The sequence below is a fragment of the Lissotriton helveticus genome, chromosome 3_2, assembly GCF_964261635.1.
Source record: "Lissotriton helveticus chromosome 3_2, aLisHel1.1, whole genome shotgun sequence".
NCBI classification, from domain to species: Eukaryota; Metazoa; Chordata; class Amphibia; order Caudata; family Salamandridae; genus Lissotriton; species Lissotriton helveticus.
Genome location: NC_136062.1, coordinates 461,862,064 through 461,886,736, shown reverse-complemented (window position 1 = coordinate 461,886,736; position 24,673 = coordinate 461,862,064). Strand labels below are relative to the sequence as shown.

At 47.4% G+C, this 24,673-nt stretch overlaps 1 protein-coding gene across 2 annotated transcripts in view; it reads left to right on the top strand.

Annotated features, from left to right (window-relative positions):
* LOC144826062 (embryonic protein UVS.2-like) overlaps positions 1-24,673 on the top strand; it is a 152,870-nt gene that overhangs the window by 89,439 nt on the left and 38,758 nt on the right. The window lies entirely within an intron of this gene.

The following is a 24,673-nucleotide window of genomic DNA, read 5'->3' as shown; positions in this document are numbered from 1 at the left end:
ATGTGGAGATGAAGTTCCTCTTCCATCCATCTGCCTCCCACCGAAAGGGAGCCGCACCGTGCTCCCCATCCCTGGCGGCTGGCATCCAACTCGATCACAAGATCCGGGCGGGATCCGAAGATCGCCTTCCCGTTCCACGCATCCATGTGATCCAACCACCAAAGGAGCTCTGATCTGGCCTCCGTGGACAAAGAAATGAGCTCCGAGTAAGTGAGGCCCTTGCGGAGATGAAACGCTTTGAGTCTTTGGAGAGCTCTGTAGTGAAGCGGGCCTGGAAAAATGGCCTGGATCGACGAGGACAGTAATCCTACTATCCTGGCTAGGAGACGGAGAGAAATCCTGTCCTGGCGGAGGACCTTATGAATCTCCTTCTTGATCTTGGAGATCTTTTGAGAAGGGAGATGTAAAGTCGCATCCGTAGTCCTTATCAGAAAACCCAGAAAAGTCATTTCCTGTTGAGGAATTAACTCCGATTTCTGGGCATTGATAATGAACCCCAGAGATTGAAGAGTAGTTATGGTCACTTGAAGATGACGGAGGAGAAGATCCTTGGATTGATTCATCAAAAGAATGTCGTCCAAGTAAATTATCAGACGAAACCCCAAGGTACGAAGATGTTCCAGCACGGGACGTAGGAGTTTGGTAAAGCACAGAGGTGCTGAGGAAAGACCAAAGGGGAGAGTAAGAAACTCGTATATCTGATCTCTCCAAAGGAACTGTAGGAGGCGCCGATGAGGAGGGTAAATCGGTACTGAAAGATAAGCATCCTTCAGATCCAAACGTACCAACCAATCGTTCTGTAGAAGGAGATCCCTCAAAAGATGGATGCCCTCCATCTTGAAGTGCCTGTAGATCAGCCATTCGTTGAACGAACGAAGATTGATGACTGGCCTGAACCCTTTGTCTTTTTTCTCGACCAGAAAGATGTTGCTGAGAAAACCGTTTGGATGAAGAGAAGAAAGAGAGATAGCGCCTTTTTGCAGCATAGCACGAACTTCTACGTCTATCAGTTCCTGGTCTGCAAGAGAAAAAACCAAAGGTCGAGGACGTGAAAGTTGAACGGGGGAGCCGTAAAACTCTATGTGAAAACCTTGGACCGTTTCCAGAATCCAAGGGTCTGACGTGAGATGTAACCAGGCCTGAAGAAACAGAGCAATCCTTCCCCCCAGACGTACTGGAGAAATTATGGAAAAACTCACCGTTGAATCCTTTGGCGTTGAACTGGTTGCCACCACGTCCTCTGCCCTGGCCTCTGCCTCCACGGGAAGGATAAAAGGAACCTTGACGTCCGTCATTCCAACCGTTGTTCCTTTTGAACTGACCTCTATTGGGGCCTTGCTGGAACGTGGCGGCCGGAAGAGCGACCCCTGCCTCTGCCGGCCCCGCCAAAAACCTTCTTTGGAAACATTTTCTTCATTGAAGCTTGGGCTCTGTCTAAGGCCGAAAAAGTAGCCACAAATTTGCCAAGTTCCTTTACGAAAGGATCGCCAAACAAGGTACCCTGCGCTACTGAACCTGCTTCCGAGGAGGATAATTCACCCAGTTTAGGGTCTATTTTTAGCAAAAGAGACCTGCGGCGCTCCGCAGAGAGGGCACAGTTGGCATTGCCCAAGAGGCAAACAGCCCTCTGTGCCCAACCTGCCACGTCGTCGACTGGTAGAGGCATACCCGATTCTTTTGAGCGTTGAGCTAGCTCAATGATTTTAGTCAGAGGACCGACAACATCTAACAGTTTGTCTTGACAGGCCTTCCAGGACCTGTCAATTCCTTTCTTAGGGTCCTTAACATACTTAGCAAAAAAAGTACACAACTTTGGATCAATTTCCGGAGTGGCTGCCACCCTATTGGGAAGGGAAGGGCGAGGACACTCAGAGCGTAAACGTAGCCTGCCATCTTGTGACAGGGGTTGTCTAAGTTTAGCGGCCACATAATCAGCCGTAGATTTTTCAGGGACCCACTCTGAGGAGCGGGGTCTATAAATAGAGTTAGGGTCAAACATATCCGGAGCAATAGGGTCACCTTCATCACACTCAGAGACATTAGATTTAGGGCGCCAAGACCTACTAATGTCAGACATATCCTCAGAAGAAGCATCGTCATCTTCATCATTATATTCCTCCTCGTCCTCTACTCCCTCTTGGGGAAACCCTTCTTCCGGGTCAAGGTCTTGGGTGGAAGTACCACCAATATTCCCGGGTGAGTCGTCCCCCTGGAAGGGTGCGCTTCTTAGCGTGCGCGCACTCTTATGAAAGGCCTCAGCAAGTCTACTGAAGCCTTCCAGGTGCCCCGCGTCACGCTTCCTGGCCGTGCGTGAAGGTACAGAAAGCACTCCACTGGGCCCAGCCCCACTGTCGCCAAAAACACCTGAGCCAGTTTTAAAAACGTGAGCAGACAGTTTATTGACACTATCCTGTAGAGGTGCCAGAGCCTGGGCGATAGCCGAAGACAAGAGTCTGTCCACCTCTACAGGAGGGCGCAAGAGGGGTTGATGAGGTTGCTCAGCATCTACAGGCATACCATCTTGATCTGGACGAGTCTGCATTTGCGCAGATGACTGGGTACCCATACAATGAAATACACCCCAATCTATATAAAAGGGGTTGTTCCCCACACAAGTACCCACTGAGAACACCAGAAGAGAATGGCGAGAATTAATTGCCAATAAATTGACTTACCTGAAAATTACCGAATTTTAATAAATATTAAACAGTCAGTCCTTCGATATCCCTGCCACAATAAGTAGCGTCAGTGTGGGGAACGAGGCAAATATACATAAAAACGAAGCGCTTTGCCTCAGCGCGTGATTTCCACAAGCGCCGGCAAGCGCTGAGGAAAAAAGCCGGTCAGCGTCTGAGGCGACGCTACAGACCGCGCACGCGCCACACAGAGACGCTCGGGCCAAATGCCTACCGCGTCAATAACAAGAACGCTCAGCTTGTAAAGCGGAACAAGATCGTAAATAAACAAAGGCAATAAAAGCTGTCAACAAGGCTAATAACACTGCCACGCCACAAGATTAAGTTGAGGAGAAGTAAAACAGTGACTTAACTTGACGCGGCAGCAATGAAGAAAGAGGAAGGACTATCGACGTGGGATTCCTTTATGCCGGTGTTATTGACTCTTATTGGTTGATATATCACCATGACTACCGCTGCCATGTTGGTTTGGGTAGTTCATGGTTTATATATATTTTTCTTTTATCTTCTAACTTGCTGTCTAATAAAATGAAGAAAGGACTAGCAAAATCCTCGCCTCCGCTTCCTGACATAGAATTGAAAAAAACACCCAAAAAGGGAGAGCTCAATGCTCCAGGGTCCTGCTAGCAGGAGCCGGAAAAAAGAACTGAAAGTAAAAGGACTTTAGCTGTGCATCCTGGGATACCGAGGGTCTCTGGAGAGTTCCTTAAAGGCACGGTATCCCTTTTCAAGACACATAATGGCAGCCTATGGGGGCTTGTCTGTCCAACCCTTGCTCTCTATCATTTCAAGGATTTTGGTGAAGGGGAGTGTTCCCTTTGAGGAAAACTTGGTAAAATAGTGTTAAACCGGACATGGTGTGCTATCCTTTTCACTGTTTAGATGAAGTGGTGGACTGCAATGAAGACAGCTTAAGAGATTATTTTTGATTGCTCCGGGGTCCACGCACATGGGCGGGACTATTCTCTAGAATATGACTATACACAGATATCCCCTACTACAGAAGGATTGTTTTTCTGCCACATTGCCTCCATAGACTTTTCCAAAGAGCAACACAGCTTAAACTGATCCCTTAATTGTTCCTCAATGGAACTCCCAACACCGCAAGTTAAAGCTAACCCGCGTAACTCTGTTATGTACTGCTCTGCGCTCTCGCTTTGACGCTGCATCCTTTTCCCAAAATGATAGCGTTCAAGCAAGGTACTCAATTTAGGAAAGTAATTGAGGACAAGCTTCTTCATGGAAATCTCATACTCATTTAAATCAGAAAACGTATCCCCCGTAGTTCAGGCAGATGTTCAAACACTTTCTGCACTTCAGACCTTAGGCAGTGTAATACTAAAAAGGTACTTCTTTCAGCACTTAGAGAAGCGCGACATACTCTAGCATAATGTTCAAAGAACTTCTGTCATTTGATCTATTAAATGGGTGAATCACCAGGAGAGGAGAGAAAAAATGGTGGTCCAGTTACATTCTGCGTGGTGAAAAGTATTTACAATTCAAGACCTTCCCTTTTCTCTCCAAACAATTTGTTCACAAAGTCACAATGGAGTGGAAAAGAATAACACGAAAACTGTATATAAAACTGGTCAACAAACTTAATTGGAAGACCCACTTTAGAGACAGTAAAAACAGAGTGCGTTTCATCGAAGCATACATGTGTACCTCCTGTCAAACCAGATTCAGGGATGCGGGTAGGGGCGGTGCGCACTTACTGTGATACATACAGTGGAGTTACCGCCAAGGTGTATGTGTGTGGTGAGGTGTGGCCAAGGTGTATGTATCAGCGTTGTGCTTCTAGTGAGGTAAGTCTGTCATTCGCAAAGATGACAGAATCTGCTCCTCTCACCACTGCTTCACAACTGATAGCTTAAACCAATATGGCCAAAGCTTGCCCGGATGCCATGACGCTCTATGGTCTGATTCTTTTCCCACAGCAAAGCAAGATCTAACGTGAGCAGCACTTACGTTTTGTGCTTGTCAGGCACAAACCAATATGCCCACCACACCTCTGTACGCTGCAACATATACCGTTACACTTGATGCTCTCCTCCTATTCCTATAGTGAAGCGAGATCCTGCGTGAGCAGCATTCGATTATTGTGCTCAACTAACACGTGCCAGGAAAGCATGCACCCCCTCCAGTAAATGCCGGTCCACATGGGTGTCGAGCCTTCAACAGCCGCAGGCCTGCACCTGCTGCAAACTTACATCAAGAAGGAAACTCCATCCAACATACCTTCAAATACGGTCCTGTGCCAATCCAAAACCAAAGTAAGCACGCTGCAACTGCTTTGTGTTGAGGTCTCTGTAGATCCAAAGGATGAACCCTCTTTCCTAATGAATCAACATGAGTTGGTCTTCTCCACCGATTAATTAAGGCACTTGATCCAACAGCACGTGGATCACTTGTCACCAAATGTTGAGATGTAAGAACCGCCATGCCAGATTTTATTTAAGTTCCGTAATGAAGTATCTAGTTGTACAGAGACCCCATCCACAAACAGGGCTGTTGTCAGCATCCAAGCGCTTCCTTAGCCTCTCACCAAAAATCTAATCCCAAGAGGTGATGCCTTGGATACCAGCTTGCTCTACACCACTTGGTTACAGTAACTTGCTTAATAAAGGTTCTGTAACCTGATATACCAATTCACCTCCTTGGATGCGTAGGAGCACGAGGGGCCATGAGGACTGACCCTACATTCAGCATCACACCAGGTACGGCTTTCCCAGATATTCTCATTACCTCAAGATCCTGTCTGTGGATGGATAAAAGCGCAGGGCACACTAAGGACAGATCTGACATTCAGCATCTCGCCAGACGCGGCTTCAACAGATAGACTCATTATAGGGTACTATAAGGACTGATCCTACATTTAGCAATACACCAGAGAAGGCCTCATCAGATAGACTCATTACCTCCAGATCCTGCCTGTGGAAGGGTGAGAGCTGATTCTACATTTAGCATCACACCAGTTAGAGAGCCATCAGATAGACTCACTACCTTCAGATCTTGCCTGTGGATACTAAGAGCAGAGGGCACCCTGAGGACTGATCCTGCATTCAGCGTCACACCAGATTGGGCTGCATCGGATAGTCTCATTACGTCCAGAGCCTGCCTGTGGATGCGTAAGAGCAAAGAGTGCCCTAAGGACTGATTCTACATTCAGCATCTCACCAGATACGATTCCATCAGATAGACTCATTACTTCTAGATCCTGCCTGTGGATGCGTTAGAGCACAGAGTGCCCTAAGGACTGATCCTACATTCAGTGTCACTCCAGATATGGCTCCATCAGATAGACTCATTACTTCCAGACCATGTCTGTGAATGGTTAAGAACAAAGGACACGCTAAGGACAGTTCCTTCATTCAGCATCACACCAGGTAGGGTTCCATCGCGTAGACTCATTACCTCCAGACCCTTCCTGTGGATGGGTAAGTGCACAGGATACCCTAAGGACCGATCCTAGATTCAGTGTTACACTAGATATGGCTCCATCAGAAAGACTCATTACCTCCAGACCCTGCCTGTGGATGGGTAAGAGCACAGGACGCTCTGAGAACTGATCCCAGATTAAGCATCACATCAGATAGGGCTCCATCAGAGAGACTCATTACCGCCAGATCCTGAGTCTGAATGGCTAGGAGCAAAGGACACCCAAAGGACTGATCCTAAATTCAGCACCAAGACGCCCCAGGGCTATTCTGCGCTTTAAAAATACCAAATCAAATCAAATCACATCAGGTAGAGCTCCATCAGATAGGCTCATTACCTCCAGACACTGCATTTGGATGGGTATGAGTAAAGGGCACTCAAAGGACTGACCCCACATTCAGCATCACACCAGATAATGCTCCATCAAATACACGTATTATCTCCAGACCCTGCCTGTAGATGTGTAAGAGCACAAGGCACCCTAGGAACTGATCCTCCATTCATTCTCACACCAGATCCATAACAGAGACTCATTACCTCCGGACCCTGCCAGCGGATGAGTAAGAGCACAGAAGGCCCTTAGGACAAATCCTACATTCAGCATCACATCAGATAGGGCTCCATCAGATAAACCCATTGCCTCTAGACCTTGCCTGTTGATGGGTAAGAGCACAGGACTCCCTAAGAACTGATCCTACATTCATCCTCACACCAGATCCATCACATAAAGTCTTTGCCTCCAGATCCTGCATGTGAATGGATAAGAGCACTGGACACACTACGGACTGATCCTACATGCAGCATCACACTAGGTACAGCTCCATCAGATAGACTCATTACCTTAACATTCTGCCTGTGGATGGGTATGAGCAAAGGGCACCCTAAGGACTGACTCTACATTCAGGACCACATATGATACTACTCTATCACATAGACTAATTACCTCCTGACCCTGCCTGCAGATGGGTAAGAGCACAAGACACCCTAAGGGATGATCCTACATTCAGCATAACAACAAATACCACTCCATCAGATAGGATTATTACCTCCAGACACTTCCTGTGGATGGTTAGGAGCACAAGGCACCCACACGACTGATCATACATTCAGTATCACGCCAGATATGGCTCCATCAGATAGACTCATTACCTCCAGATCTACCTTGTGGATGGGTAAGAGCAATAGGCCCCCTGAGGATTGATGCTACAGTCAGCATCACACCAAACAGGAGTCAATCACATGGAATTTGTGTAAGCTTCCCTGATTGTAACAGGACAAGGCAAATTAACATGCATAATATCTAGTTCACATTGGACACAAGGTAAAACGCTTTGGGCATATGTATGAAGATAGTAATGCAGTCCAACACAGCAATTCACTTTGGCTGCACTGACCTGCATCACTGGGAAAAGGCAAAAATGTGCCGTATTTAAGCAATACGGCGCACTCCTGTCCTTTCCCCCTGCACTGGTGCAGTTGCAGCAGCCTGGCACCAATGCAGGCACCCATGCACCATGGTACAAGGGTGCCAGTGTTGTAAGGAGGATTGTTTTTGTGCAGGAAGGGGGACCTTCCTACACAAAAACAATCCATAGAAATGTGTTCCTCTTTCTATGTGTACTGCAGAATAAAGCACAGATACAAAGAGTCAAAGACAAGGAGAAATAAAGATTTTTCTCTTGTTATGCCTCACCTGGGGAAACGTATCTTTCTGGTCCATTATTAGTTTTACCAAGGTTGTTAAATTTGGGACTGTGTCAACAACCATGGAATTTGCGTGGGAACACCCACCACAACACCCATGGAACACCTTCCTTGTGCTGAGTTGGCAACACAGCAATTTGCGCTTCGTTACCTTCCTTCAGATTCATGAAGCCATTCAATGCCACCCAATGTGGCTTTGCGTGGCTACCGAAATCTAACTTAGAGGCTTGTGTCACGCATGCACTACTTTGCAGCAGCAAACCTGATTTATGGCTCTCATGAGTATGCCCCTTTATCTCTGGACAGCGCAGTTATGATGCTTAGCATAGGGTAAAAGTTAGTGATGTGAAAATATTTGCATTCACCACTGTAGTTTAGCAGCATTGGAAAAAAGTCTGCTTTAGAGATAAAAGGCGATTGTTGTTCAACTTCCCAGCGCATCATGTTTTCACTATAGCTAAATTTCCAGTGGGACAGGTAGCTTCAGGGAATCCCTTTCTTCCTCAGTTACTTAGGGTTGCTGTTTCTGAAGGAGCGATACTAATACAACTGAGATTTTTAGATAAGTGGCCCTCACTGGTGTGGTAGCTCCTTTGATACCCCATCAAATCCATCAGAATCAGTTCACAATCTGAGAGTAATTTTCAGTTTCAAATTCTTTTAGTTTTCAAATTTCAACATTCATGTACACCTGGTATTTTATGTTATAAGGATGCCAGAAATTTTTCTTCGGTCTACCTTTTGACTCCCAGAAAATCTTGGTCAAGTCCTTGGCATTAAGTAGATTGCATGTTTGTAACTGGGTCTAAACAGGACTTTGCGCACTCCTGTTCCACAAATTATAACGTGTACAAAACCCAGCACAAAAAATAGTTTCACAGTGCATCCACATGGGACTATATATTTATATGTATATCTTCAAGTTATATAGATGTTTATTTTAGAATAATATTTCTATAGTAAGCACCTGAACACCTAGCTTGTCACTTGCCTGTAGCCTATAGTTTCTGCTTGTTCCAGACTGATCCAGTGATACAGCAGCTGCCCAGGTTTTCCCACTGGTGCTTTCTTGACGGGTTTTCTCACTCACCATTCTTCCTGCTAACAGACACCCCACTAACCCCAGGATTTATTTGATGCAGGCCGCAGTGCGCCCCTCTGTGCCTGCAGCCTTGGATAGACCCAGATCATCCACAACCTTACACACAATGCAGGACACAAGTAGGATCCAATTTTCACCTCCAGCAACTGTGTCAAATACAGTCCTGTTACATAACCCACTTGAACTCAATACTCCATTGTCTCCTTCAGCATCTCCAGCGCTGACACCGACACCCCAAGACGACCAATGCCTCCCACCGGAGGTGGAACAAATATCAGAGACCAGCTGGGTGAATGCCCTCAACACCTCCAACCCTGCTACTGCTACCAAACCCAAACAGGAAGTAAAAAGCATCAACGCCTAGATCACCAATTGCTCAGACAGAATCATCCCCATCAAGAGCAACATGCAGAGAAAATCTTGCAAAAAGGCCTGCTGGTCTCTGAGACAGCCATTGGTTGCACGTATCAAAACGAGCCCCAACAACACTAAGGAGGTCTTCAACCTTGTTAAAGAATTCTCTAACCCAACTGCCTGAAAAAACAACACCACACGGGGGCGGAGCTTGCCAGGCCTTAAAGATGGTCGCTCCGTGATAGTGATCCGCTGACCGGTGTTACAATCGGGCATAATTAGCAGCTGTATTGATCGAGCATCCAGACTGCAGTGCGCCGCTAGTGCTGCCCTTGGTCTGGCCTGAGTGTGGCCTGGTGATGTGGACTTCGTGGTTGGCGTCTCCAGCGGTCTGGCCTCTGCATTGAAGACGAGCGTCGGCTGCCGAGAACGGGGCTACCGGCTTTTGAACACCCTGAGGCCTGCGGCAGGGAAGCGTGCCTGGGCTGCTGCCAGTGGGGGGACCGGCAACCCCCCCTTGTGCCTGGGCAACGAGGGCTGCCTGGGCAGCTGGGGACACACTTTGCGACTGAGAAGTGAGGGGTTGCCAGTCATCCTGGCGCGCTGACGCTCAGCCCTGATGAGCCATACCCCAGAGTGCTCTGTTCCTGCAAGTCCTGGGCTCACCCGCTCTGTCTTTTAATTAGGCAGTTGTCTTACTGCCACCTCGGCATGGGCCCTCTTCTGTGGCCTGCTCAGTCCTTTCATATTTGAAGTGGTGACCCCTCCTGATTGGTTCTGAGGGGTGGTGGGCCCTACGCGCTTTGCGCTGGATACTGCTGGTGGACCAGTGACGGTATTGGTGGCTACGGGTACTCTGCTTAGCGTGATCCAGACCTGCTTTAGGATGTCCTGAGTGTCGTGCTCACGGGCTGGGCAGGATTGTGGCCTGTATTCTACGCTAGCTCGACCCACTGCTGGAGGGTGGTGTGTGCAGAGATGGGCAAGCCAGTCCAATCGCAACCCAAGCTCAATTTCGAACAATGACAATCCAGATAGTGTGAGGACACAGCGGCATCCACGATGTCAGAGTCTGAAAATCCCCCGGAAAATCCTATTGGTGACAATAAGCAGATAATAGCGTCTATGCAACAGGGCCTGATGGCGATAGATGCTAAAATTGCACGTTAGCCTCTAGAATGGATAGAATGTCTGAACGGGTTGACAAACAATCAAGAGCGCTTGGATATGGCTGAGCAGCACATCACGTAGACTGAGGAGGCCCAGGCTGACTCCTGCTGTGCCAGGAAACGTTTGGAGAAAGCCCTAGTGGCCTTGCAGGACAAGGCCGAGGACTTGGAGGCGAGGTCGCGGAGCAGTAACCTGAGATTCACGGGCCTGGCGTAGTCTACTGCGACAGGCAACATGTAGACTTTTGTCGAAAAGCTCCTCACGACATTGCTGGGTGCTAACATTTTCTCCCCTATGTTTGTCGTGGAGAGGGTGCACTGCTCATTGGGTCCTCGGCGCTCCCCCGCGGCCTATAATTGCCAAACTCTTGAACTACTGCGACAGGGATGCTGCGCTGCAGAGGGCGAGAGAGCAAGGACACTTGCAGTATGAGGGGTCGACGATTTCCTTATTCTCAGACTTTACCATGAGGTTTCAGGAGGCAAGAAGGCAATTCACACTCCGGAAAGGTAAACTCTGGGAATATGCTATGCTTTACCCGGCGCGTGTTTGAATAATGCTGGATGGGAAAGCCAAGATTTTCCCCGACCCGAAATCTCTTCAGACTGCACTTAAAAGCTGGCAAAAAGCTGACAGAGGTGGGAAGGGCCAGCAGGACAGTTCTTCCGCTGATTGTGCTACTGGCAGTCTGGATGACACTGATTGATGGGCGGGTGGAGAGGTTGCTCCTAGCTGAGTTCCTCCTGTTTAGTTATCTTTGCTTGAGCTTGTGCAATATTGATATTGTGATATATTTGTTGGGGGGATTGCTGTTGCACCGGGCTGTTCTATTAGTGATTTGGCCTCCACATGTGCTAGTCAAGGAGGGTACTCTTTATGCTGGACGGGCTGTCTGGACTATGGTGGGGTACTTGGCACTCTGGTGGGGAATTGCTTTTTAATTCCGGAACTGTTTATGTTGCTACTAGCTGCTCCACTTCTGTTGTTGAAGTGGTACTATTGTTACGAGGCAGTTTGGTGGAGTGGTGGTACACTGTAGTACTGCTGGTTAACATCCGCCACAGTGCTTTGCACGCTGTTTTTCATAGCGCTTCTGGGTGTTTATTGGTGTGTTTGTGTGGGTAGTTTTGCTAAATCCACTTTTGTTTCATTGATGACAGGATGGGATACTGGTCGCCTTAGCTGTATTGGGGATGGCGAGGTGTAGGTGAAGGGTGGGACTAGGTTTTTGTTTGTTGTTTTATATTTTTGATGATCACATGCTTGCTTGTTATTATGATGTGGGGGGCCTTACACGGGCCTTCACAGGGTGGCTACACCGATTGCACGACTTCTATACATGTCACAGCATGACACGAGACAAGGTACTATTAAGAAGTTGAGCCTCATGCATGGAATGTCAGGGGCCTCAATGATCACCGAAAGGTGTGTAAGATCCTGGCGTTCTTGAGGCGTAGGGAGGAAGACATAGCGTTTCTCCAGGAAACACACCTGCTCCCTGGTAGCATGCTGCTCCCTGGTACTGGGTCAGGGGGTGTTTCACATGCTGCGGGATTTACCTCACACTCTAGGGGCATACTAACATGGGTCAACCCTAAATCAGGCCTCCACCTTAAGCGCTGCGTGGCCGACCAGGCTGGTAGATATGTCATATCCCAATGTTATGGTAAAGGACAGAATTTTCTCATTATCAACTCATGGCCCCGAATTATGACGACCCACAATTTTATAAGTCCATATTTGCAATCCTAAAAGACCGTGCAACACTACTGATGTTTTAGGGGTGGTAACTTTAATTGTGTCTTGGATCCAGATCTGGACCGCTCAAAGGGCCCTCCTAGGCCTCCATCTGCTTTTGCCAGGGTCATTTTGGATATAGCCTTGCAATTACACATGGTGGATGTTTGGAGAGCTAGATCTGGCAGCAGGGGTGGGTTCACACATTACTCGACACCTCCTGATATTCACACTCGCATTGATTACTGGCTCATCACACAGACATTGCTGTGTGCTAGCTTGGCTCGCAGCTTTTCGGACTACTCGCCCGTATTACTAGTGCTCACTGTTGCCTCGCGGGGTCCTCCCCCTTTCCTGTGGCGTTTTCCCCCATATTCTTTGCTAGATGCAGTATTTAAGTCTGATCTCATGGATGCAATCACAGTATTTTTCACCCACAAAATGCGCTCTGTGGATTCCTACGCCATGGTCTGGGAGACATTTAAGGTTTTTATAAGAGGGGTGGCTATTAGTAAACACGCTGGAGTAGTACGTTCCATCAGAGATAGGCTGGCTTTGTTGGAATCCCGAATAGCTCACTCAGAGACGGAGGTGGCAGCTAATGATAAACCGCAGTCTTGAGAATTGTTTAAGTCCAACCTTGGCGAGTATTATAAGGAGGCCAATAGCGAGGTCAAATATATGGGTAAATACGCCATGGCTAGAATATATGGGGAGGCGGACAGACTGGGTTCTGTGCTGTTGGCATTGGCCAGTTGCAGAACGAAGTCTGGTGTTATCGCAGAATTGACGGATGAGGAGGGTACTCTCCTGACGGAGCAGGCGGAAATCAATGATTGGTTCCATAGACACTATCAAGAGCTATATAGCTCCAAAGTTGATCCTAGCGATGATGATACTCTGAATTATCTTGAATATATCAAGCTCCCGTGGTTGACAAACTGGCACTGGGAATTTCTGATGTGCCCCCTCGAGGCCCGGGAGATACGATTGGCACTGAGTACTATGCGGGAGGGTAGTGCTCCTGGGATGGATGGACTGCCAGTAACCTTTTATAAAACTTTTAGTGATATATTGGTTCCACACCTGTGCTCCTTGTTTTCAGGAAATGGGTACTACTGGGGTTATGCCGCTCTCTATGCGTGAGGCTTTAATTATTATGTTGTTGAAATCCGATAAAGATCCCCAGAAATGCTCCTCTTATTATGCCTAGTGTTGCTATATGTGGATACAAAATTATTTGCAAAAATATTGCCTAACCGTCTCTCTCCACTCTTGCCCTCTTTGATCGGCCCGGAGCAGGCCAGGTTCCTTTCGGGGAGTACGATCAAAATAGTGTTTGGTGCCCTTCAACATGTCCGGCTGGAGGTGATGGCGGCGCAGTCTTTTTAGACGCAGAAAAGGCCTTCGATTCCATTAAATGGAAGTTTATGCTTGCCGTGTTGCACCACAAGGGAGTGGGAGAGGTATATTTACAACTAGTAATGGTGCTATATAACTCGCCATTGGCGCGCATCCGCACAGGAGACACAGTCTCCTCCCCAGTTCATATATCGCAGGGCACTCAACAAGGTTGTGCCTTGTCCCTCTTGTTGTATGCAGTGGCTGCTGAACCCCTTCTGAGGGCACTGCAGGAATGTCACGGACACAAAGGCCTCTGATTCCCCAATTATCATTTATTTGTCTCAGCCTACGCAGATGATATGCTTTTGTATATCCGCTACCCAGGTGTTCACCTTGCCCCAATAATACGTGAGGTGTTGCGCTTTTGGAGACTTTCGGCCCTTCTGATTAATTGGGACGAATCCATAGTTGTGCTGCTGACTCCATTCACTGCGCCGATTCCTCTCGACTTCCCTCTGCAGTGGACATCTGTACCGGTCCGTTATTTGGGTATTCTAGTTCACACAGATGCGGATCAAGTCATTGAGGCAAACTATGGCAGAGCCATTGCCAGGTTAGGCGATGACATAGACAGATGGATTAGATTAGACTACCGTTTTCCCTGGTGGTGAGGGTCTCTGATGAAGATGGTGGTGCTCCCCCACTCTCTCTTCCTCTTCACCAATATACCCATGAGTGTGCCTCGACATTTGTTCAGAGAGCTGCTTATACTGATGTATAAGCTGGCTTGGGCGGGCAAGTCTCAGCACATAGCGTTTGACATACTTACTTACTTACTACGCTGGCGGGGGCCTGAACCCCCGGATTTGGAACTCTATTATAGGGCGACGCAAGCCGCGTCTGCATATTGCTGGGTACATGGCCAATGGATCTGCCACTCCTCCAGATTGAAAAGGTGGCGGCCCCTTGCCCCGGAAGTGTCCTAGATTCGGTCAACTCCTTAGTCCATGCCTGGCACGTACTGTTTCGTATGCATGATGGAGCTCAGCTATTCTTGCCGCATCTAAGGGTGGAGTGGTGTCAGTGGTTTACTCTAAGCTCCGAGAAGGGTGCTATTCGATCGCTGAACAATCTTAATGTCCATAGGATGGGTGACCTGTTTGCAGTTGGGGAGGTGCGCTCGTGGGGGGAGTGGTCACTGGAGTTACAGGGCCCTCGAAATTGAAGCAATTTAATTTTCTTAGAGCTCAGCATGCACAGCGCGCGGTTCTGGGTGACCAGCTCTTGGAACCATTAGAGATCCCAGCCCTGTCGCTCTACTGTGCTCCACATCACCAGTGAAGTTTGTCTCTCGCCTGTATGCTTCGGCACAACTTACAAAGACTACTTCATACATGGCAGTCCGATCTTGGGGTCCCAATCACAGATGCCATCTAGTACTACTGATGTGAGTCCACTCGCAAAATTTCTCCTAAATGGCCGACATCAGTTGGCCCATTTTAAATTCTTACACAGGGTACATTACACAATGCAATGACTGGACAGGTATGGATTGCAGGACACTGATTGCTGTGAGAGATGTGATCTGCTGGGAGCTGGTATTTTTCACCTTGCTTGGCAGTGTATGGATATAGAGGGGCTGTCTCTTTCACCTGACCCCCTGATGGTGCTATTGGGTTACACAAAGCCTCTACGAAAGAGTGTTCATAAATTCGTTACTATGGGTCTGCTTTTGGTGAAATGTAGGCTGGCGATGCGCTGAATGCGGGGCTCCGTCGCTACAATTGCAGAATGGGAAAAAGATATGTTGTATTGTAATACTCAATCGGAGGTCTATAATGAACTGATGCCCCCCCCTGCAGTCGGCCACAAAGTTTTTGGGGTGTGTTTGTACAATATCAAGCAATGCAACGTGATAGCGATGTAAATCAAGAGTAACAACTGACTGTTTGAGTCAAGAGATGGGTAGACCAGGAAGAGGGGTGTGTGTATGGACCTAATGAGAGCACTACTTATCTCGTTGATTATGACTATGATGTCCTAGCACTGTAAAATGTTGTTCTGACTCCCAGTCTGTGTAGTCTGGTTTCGTGGTCATACATGTCCAATGTTGTCTAGTATGTTGTTTTATTGTAGCAGGCCATCCCAATCCTCGTTAAACTGTGCATTTCCGCCCTCCTATGTAAGCAAACACATGTGACACCTAAAAATGTGATCTGTTTTATTTTCTTTTTATGTATGTGCTTATTCTAAAACTCAACAATCACCACACCCTCACAGGAGCTGTGCGACAACCTCGCCCACTTCTTCCATGAGAAGATCACAGCCATCTACAGAAACTCTGAAACCCCACCTACGAACTTCCTTGATAGATATGCCACCACTGTAACCGACACGAACGACGCACTGACCACCTGGAAAATCCTCTCCATCCTGGACACCACCTCTACGATTAAATCCATCTACTCTGGAGCTCGCACAGACCCATGCCTGTCCCACATCTTCAACCTCGGAAACCAAAGGATTCGGCTGGAACTCACCACTCTGCTCAACACCTCTATCACCATTGCAACATTTCCCAATGCATGAAAACATGCTGAAGTCAGACCACTGCTCAAAAAGGCTAACTCAAAAACTACTGGCCTATCTGCCTGCTCCCATTCCCAGCGAAGTTATTGGAAAAGAACATCAAGAATAAACTCATGAGACACCTGCAGCAGAACCAGCTACTCAACACCTCCCAATCTCGGTTCTGCAGCAACGTCCGCACTGAAAGGCCACTGATCATAGCCACCGACGACATCTGAACCCTCCTCAACCAAGGAGAAACAGCAGCTTTGATCCTCCTCATCCTCTCGGCAGCCGTTGATACTGTAGCCATCCACATGCTGATCGAAAGGCTCTACCACATCCAAATGGACACACTCAGATGGATAAACTCCTTCTTCACTGGAAGAACCCAGAGGATCCACCCCCCAGTGAACCCAAGGAGATCACCTGCAGTGTACCCTCAGGCTCATACCTCGGCAACATACTATTCAACGTCTATATGACCCCTCTGGCCAACATCGTCACATTCAACGGTCTCAACATAATTTCCTGTGCAGATGACGCAAAACTCATCTGCTCACCCTTCCACCACCAGAACCAACTTCCACTGATGCGTAAAAAACGTCACTGACTGGATGGAGAACAACTGCCTGCAGCTGAATCCAGACAAGACAGAAGTACTGATCTTTGGCAACAGCAGCAACACATGGAAGGACTCCTTTTGGCCAGACACGCCCTCCAACCAGGCCAGAATCCTTGAAATCATCATTGACAAAAAGCTCATCATGAAATTACAGATCAACGCTGTCTCCTCCGCCTGCTTCCTCCCGCTGCGCATGCTACATAAGATGTTCAAGTGGCTAGGCCTACACGCAAGACGCACCACTTCACAATCCCTCATCACCAGCCCACTGGACTACAGCAATGCCCTCTAAGTAGAAATCACTGCCTAACTCATCGCCCGCCTTCCCAGACGAACCCACATCACTCCCCACCTCAGGTAACTCCACTAGCTTCTCACACAGAAGAGTTGCCAACTCAGGCTGCTGACCTACTCATACATGGTTCTACACAATCAAGCTCCCACTTACATTAACCAATGCCTGAACGTCCACCAACCGTCAAGAAAACTACCCTCCACCTCCTTTTCACTTGCACATGCTCCCGCACCTAATAAAGCAGAAGTAGAGGATGCTCTTTCTCCCACATTGCAGCAAATACCTGGCACAGCCTCCCCACGTACCTCTGGACCATCACCTCATGTCCGAAATTCTAACTGGCCCTCAAGACCTGGCTGTTCGAATAAGCCTCTGGAACCTGCAAATGCCTGATTACCCTACTGGATGATTAGCCGCACTTTGTTAAGCCTGATTTGTAGAATGATCTATACTCTATATCGTTCTAGGTCAATATTAAAAACTTGATGACATGATACAACACCCTAAATGAGCAATGACCTATCTTAGTCTGATAACTCTCAGTTAAAGATCTCCCGTAGGCTGCGAACAATCAATTAGAGACCGTGCATGGTTTTTGATGCCTCAGTGAATAACCATCCATGTTCTATGCGTACTCCCTGAGCTATCCCTATGGGTTGTGTTCTCAATGTGAATGACCCTCTGTGGGTTCAGGACGTCCGTGATGACCCTCTTTAGGTTGTGGAGTCACAGTTAAAGGCACTACATAGGTTGTGGATTTAAATTGATAGACCTTAAATGGGCTGTGGATTCTCAGTGGGAGATGGTTCTGCATGGGGTGCGAACAATCATCAAAGGGCAGTCCATGCTCTGTGGAGTCTTAGTTATTGATCCACTACTGAGATATGACCCTCAATTTCTGGAAAGTCTCAGTAGAAGATGCCCCTCAATGGGTAGTAGAATTTAAGTAAAATACTTTTCATGGGCAGTGGACATTCAGTGAAAGGCTTTCCAAGTGTTGTGGACTCAGTGATGGACCTTCCGTGGGCTGCACCTCTCTGTGAGAAATAATACCAAATGGTTTTGACTTATCAGCAAAAGTGCACCGTAAGGGTCTGAGGACTCTGTGTGTTAGACCCATGGTCCCATGCATTTCTACTTTCCATTTAAAGCTCTCAATGCTGAGCCTCCACTGGAATAAAAATAGCTTAGAGGTGCTGATATCTGGATTCTGCATGCTTTGTTAATTTCCTATAGGTTCTGATGGCTGGATCCTGAATATTTTATTCATTCCCTAGTGTTGTGTTGGGTTCCCACCACTGAAATCTCCATGTGTCTGTCTATGTGATCCTCTCATTGTTTCAGCATGAGGTGTATTTGTTAGTGAACCATGTGACACTCAACTGTAATCAACACCAGATGAGTTCACTCACTGAAACTGTAATTCTCTAGCAGTAAGACGTAATACTTCAATGTTCTGTGCGTGGCCACTGAGGTCTGGATGTGATACTTTTCATGCAGTTTTTTCAATAAACTGTTAACATTATTATAAGGTTTATGGGGCAGTCAGTACTTACTGTGCCACATCAATGGTGTGTACTGTCATGTACCCCTGGATATATTGCACCACAAATGAATAACTCAGTGTTAGAAATTGGGTTTCTGGTTGACTAGGGTGTGTGTCCTGGTCAAGCAGTAACCACAATCCTAAGCAGGGTAAGGTACCAGCAATCCCCAAATTACCCTGTGTTCACCTTCTGGTAGCTTGGCACAGAGCAGTCAGGCTTAACTTGAAGGTGATGTGTAAAGTATTTGTACAACACATCAAACAGTAAAAACTGTGAAAAGACAACACAAAATATCCCACACAAGGTCTACAATAGAGAATTTTGAATTTCAAAGATTTAGGGAAAATAGCCCCAAAAACTACCAAATCCAGCAAGAGATATCTTTTCATGCTTAACCAAGACAAGTTCACAAGTTCAGGCCAACCGTGATGAAGCGCGGGCCTGCTACAGGCAGCAAGCCAGATCCGCTGATTAAAGTACCTTAAATCCTGGTTGCAGAGCTTTAAATGGATCAGTGACGAGAAGTGCTGCACAGTAGAAGCGATGTGTCAACTCCAAGATGCTGTGCAAGTTCATTTGCATCGTTGTCAAGGGTCCCATTGACAGGGGTTTGCAATGCATAGTCTTGGCGTTGAGGATGTGGTGTTCAGCTGTGGCAATGTGTCAGTTCTGATGAGTTCCAGCGTTGCAATGCAGAGGGTGTTGTCGTCATCGAGCTGCTGTCGATGAATAATGTTACGACCTGGGAGGAGATACATTGCGCCATCAGTGATGCATCGGTTCCGAAAATGCAAAGGGCACTGCCGACCTTCTGCGTCGGGCCCTATCCATGCAACAGCAGCGATGCTTTGGTTATGCTCGAGGAGATGAGTTGGTTCGTCGGAGGATATGCCACTCAGCCGAGAAGATGCATTTGTTCTGCTGGTAAGCATATTAGGCCAATGTCTTAAGGGTCGAGGACTGGAGTGGCAGCACCTCCAAGAGTCCACTTGGCACGGTAGACTCACAAATGGCAGAGTCCAGGTGTAGAGGCAGAATTATTGGAAGTCTGTGAATACTGATCAGGAGGCCAGGCAACTAGGGCTTGGAGTCACTCTAAGTTCATAGAAGCAGGTACAGTCCTTCTCACCCAAGCAAGAATGCAGGAGGCAGCACATAAAAGCAGGAGTCCAGCAGAGAAGCAGTCGAGGAAAGTGGCTGTTCTTTCAGCAGCACAGCAGTCTGCTTCCTGGAAGAGTATCCACAGGTCCAGAAGTGCACTGAGGTCGTGATGTCTGAGGTCCAGTTCTTATACACAGTAGTGCCTGTGAAGAAGGGAGACTCAGGTGTGGAATTTAAAAAAAAATCTACTTGGCCAAGGGACAAAATGTTACAGAAATCTACTTGCCCTCTGTACATATCTGCTTGCCCTACCTACTGTATAAATCACTAAGCTAGGTCTGCACAGAGAGAGCCTGCACTGCAATCAGTGCAACATATGTGCAATACATATTTCAAATGCCAGTTCAAATATGCAGTGAATGGTGATACACACTTATATGCAAATGTTGAACTGGCTAGTTGTACAGCATGTGTGAAGATGTCATTGTGCACTGCACCACGTATCAACAGGTTTGTCTGTGACAGAATTTCATATGTAAAGAAATGATATCTAAAGGCAGACTGGTAATTGACTACATTTATTGCTATCTTTGGGGATGACGGTGTCGGAATATGAACCTGTAGGACAGAAAGGGTTTCTCCTTCGTATGGCCAACTCATAGCTCTCCTGCTTCAAAAACACGCAAAAGATGTTCTGATAAACATGTGTGGATGGGAATAACTGCACTTCTTGGCCAAGCTTATCAACTCTTCATGGAGCAGCAAAATCACGTAGCAGAGGTACTGTGGTTCACTTAGACCGTATCCACGATTCTTGTCAGAGTTTCTATACTTTTAATGGGGAAGTTAAATCAATTTCTCCTTTTACACTCCTGGGCAGGTGTAAGGTGGTTATATTATGGTGTATGCAAGGCAACATCTGCACATTCTTCTCCCACACAAGTATCATATACAAAACTGGCAGTATCAGTGCGAGGTTCTCTTGCACAGTACTGGTGTAGTAATGGCGGAAGCGGCAGCGGAGGCTTCACTGATATGGAGAGGCAACTCTTCAGTGGATGTGCAAGTTTGTCTAACTCAGAATAAAAGTTATGTAGAACATATGACACACACACACACAAACTTACGTAGCAGCAAATACAACTTCATTCCCTTCTCACAGCAAAGGGAAGGACAGCTAAGTCAAATAAACAGTCTATCTAGAAGTGGAGGGCTAAGGATCATTGTGATGGAGGGGTAATGAGTCACTGGACAGACTCAGCATTCCATGTCACACCTAGCAAGCAAGGTCACCTGGGCTCAATCACAGTAGAGTTGGAAACCCTTTCCTGGCCTGATGGATAGTCAAGGCAAATTTGACGAATTAAGATTATTTATGCTTCAACTACCAGGATGTCTAATTCCAATATTAACTGTTCAGCTGACAAACATTCAAAAAGTGCCACTCTCTGTTTTTATTTTCTCTGTTATTGTGGTCTCTGACCATCATCTAACCCCTTCTGCAGACTGACTCGCATCTCGTATTTCCCTGAAGGACCAAAAAAGGTTGTAGGAGGAAGGGAGCAGGGGGTACACCACAACCATACTTAGGGCACGGACCAACACACTGCACAAATGCCAACATGGCAAAGCCCATCTCTCCCTGCTTCCTAGCCCTAGCCATAAGAGGTGTAAAGGTCTTCAAATACACACGACCCATCATGTATAGTGCATTTGATTATTTAGCAATTAAGGAAAATCTACAGCTCCTCTCAACCTGAACCTACCCACCACTTCAGACAAAATGGAAACGCACACCTTGCACTGACAGCAAATAAAGTAAACACCCCTAATTAATAACTGGAACATAATGTTTTGTATACAGCAGCTACTGCTAATGGTTGCAGGCAGAAGACCTTTCAGTAATTGCCCCACCCTTTATTACAGATAATAAACAAATACAATAACACACACATGTGCTACTGTTTTTTTTCACACAGGATACATCTTTAGCCAGAAACGGTTTGGGGATAGATTGCTAAAATATAAATCCATAGTAATCTAGGAACCAGTTATGTCTTAATAACTGACAAACACACTTTGTGAGTGAGCCTTTAGCTGGAGTGCAACTGCAACCAGATCACATCCCATATTTCCTGACAAAGGCAGAGGAAGAAGACATTAGAAATGTTGGAGCACCATGCTAGAGTGCGGGTGAATTACAATTATGGTGGCAACAGGTGGGTGAACTCACTGAGCTATTTTTCTTGCTCCTGCACCCTGTATTCCCATTCCTGCAGGTGCTCTATTCTGCACTGTGAAGGATAAGTGATGGGGTGTACAGGTTCTTTGACCTGCACTTAAGAGTGCATAGCACAAGAATTATGCAGCAGGTGCACTCATAGGCTGTGCTCTCCTACTGGCGTGTTCTTCTCGCACACGTCATAGAATTGATCCTACCATGCCACCACTAGCCCACCTCTTAATCAGCTACTACATTCTAAAGTCGAAAGGGCCCAGGTTGAGAGCACAGCATTTCTTTTCAGTTGAGAGGAAGACAAAGTCATTAGGAACTGGCAGAAAAATCCTTGCACATGTACGCATCAACTGCATATTTGTTTTAATTGGTGCAGAAGCAATAGGGTTGACGGGCAAGTACTCTGCTGCAGCACTAGATAAATAGAGTGGCCGTGCATCTGCACTTGCATTTCAGATACCGCGAGTGTCTGATGCACAAGGTTATCAGGGACAGGCAGTTTAAGTGTAATCACAATGCATACCCTGGCTGCTTTAGTGACCAATTTTGGAAAAAGGGGGTGGTGATGGACAGAGTTTCTGAATGATGCAGAATACTCTTACCAAGTCAATAGATCATGGTTTTAATCCATCACCGTTTTTTAGCTCACTGCACCATCCCAGCTCAGAACCTGGCTATATGCAAATTAGTCTGTTCCTGTCCCAGTGCATGATGGGAACAGGGCAAACCAAACTACCAAGCCAATTCTTATACTGGGAAGGAGACAAGCTTCCGGGGACCGGTTTCTGGCATCACAGCCTTCTTCGGCCCAGCTTGCTTGAATCCTGATGGTGCAATGAGCAAGGGACTCATGTCTGAGTATACCCTCCCACACATAGTGTGGATAAAACCGATTTTGGAAAAAGGGGGTGGTGATGGACAGAGTTTCTGAATGATGCAGAATTGACTGGGGGTGAGTGTTTGATTTGTTCAAATGCTCCGTCCATCATCCCCTTTTGTATCGCTTTGTTTGCCCTAAGTGTGGCAGGGTATGCTCAGACGTGAGTCCCTTGTTCACTTGGCCACTGGATTCAAGATAGCCTGGCTGATGAGGATTATGAATCCGAAACCGGTCCCAGGATGCTTGTTTCCGGTCCAAGGCAGACATGGCTTGGCAGTTCGGGCTGGACTGTTCCCATAAGGCACAGGGTCAGACTGATTTGCATATAGCCATGTCTGAACTGGGGTGGCTGAGTGAACTAAAGAATGGTGATGGATTAAACCCAGATCAGTTGACTGGGGGTGAGTGTTTGATTTGTTCAAATGCTCCGTCCATCATCCCCTTTTGTATCGCTTTGTTTGCCCTAAGTGTGGCAGGGTATGCTAAGACGTGAGTCCCTTGTTCACTTGGCCACTGGATTCAAGATAGCCTGGCTGATGAGGATTATGAATCCGAAACCGGTCCCAGGATGCTTGTTTCTGTAGTAGGGGATCTCTGTGTATAGTCATAATCTAGTGAATAGTCCCGCCCATGTGCGTGGACCCCGGATCAATCAAAAATAATCTCTTACACTGTCAAAAAATGCAGAAATGCATAGACACTTAAGAGAGAATTTAAAGACCGATAATGCAGCCAAAAAGGCTACACTGTCCAGTACTTCAACTAGAAATTCCACCATAAAATCCACAAAACAGCAAAAGCCTGTACAGATTTCCATTGCTTTAACAGCAAACTCCCTCAGGAATGATAGAGCGAAGAACCTGGACAGACAAGCCCCATAGGCTGCCATTATGTGGCTTAAATCGGATACTGTGCCTTTAAGGAACCTTCCAGAACCTTCTCCCAGTATCCCAGAATGCATAGCAGGTCCAACTTGGTTTCAGTTCTTTTTTCCGGCTCCTGCAAGCAGGACCCTGGAGCATTGAGCTCTCCCTTTTCAAGGGTTTTGTTGGTGCTTTTAAAGTACTTTAGTGACTTTCTTCTTGGGTTCCTGCACTCTTTTATTGTCCATAATGCCAGCATTATTTGACAAATGCCCGGAGTGCTCCAGGAAGAAGGCCAAGTCAGACCCCCATGAGGTCTGTATCCTCTGCCTTCCCTCTTCCCACATCCCTGAGGACTGTGTGATCTGTAGAGGCTTCTCTGGAAGGACCCTGAAGGACAGGAGAAAAGTCAGACTTCAGGGACTTGAAGAAAGAAGATTGAAGGCACGAGGTGGGTCAGGAGGGGCTCCTTCTGCCCATGCTGAGGCCTCTGGGGGGCTCCCCAGGGGCAGGAAGTCCAGCCCGCGCCCAAGATCTCCGTCTGGGTCAGTTGCGATGACCACGACGTCGAGAGGGAGGTCCACGGCCAGTTCCCGGTCTCCCCAGGGCTCTGGGTTGAGAAAACGTCGCCCGTCGACGTCGAGGGACGTGTTCCGGCCGCCGTCGAAGCCGGTGTCGATCTCCTCGTCGTCGTCGCCGTCGAGTGGTCGACATCGGAGGACCCGGCGTCGGCGCTCGCCGTCGAGGCGACACCGCCGTTCGCCGTCAAGGACATCGTCGTCGAGGGGATCCTCGTCGTCGAGACCGCCGTCGAGACGGGAGAAGTCTCCGGCGCCGAAGACGTCGACGTCGAAACATTCAAAGGGATCGACGTCGAGACGTTCAAAGAGATCGACGTCGAGGCGATCCAAGAGGTCGAGGTTGAGACGTACGAAGAGGTCGAGGTCGCCGTCGAGGCACCATCGCTCGTCGTCGAGGTTTCGTGGTTCGTCCATCTGGTCGGGGTCGACGTC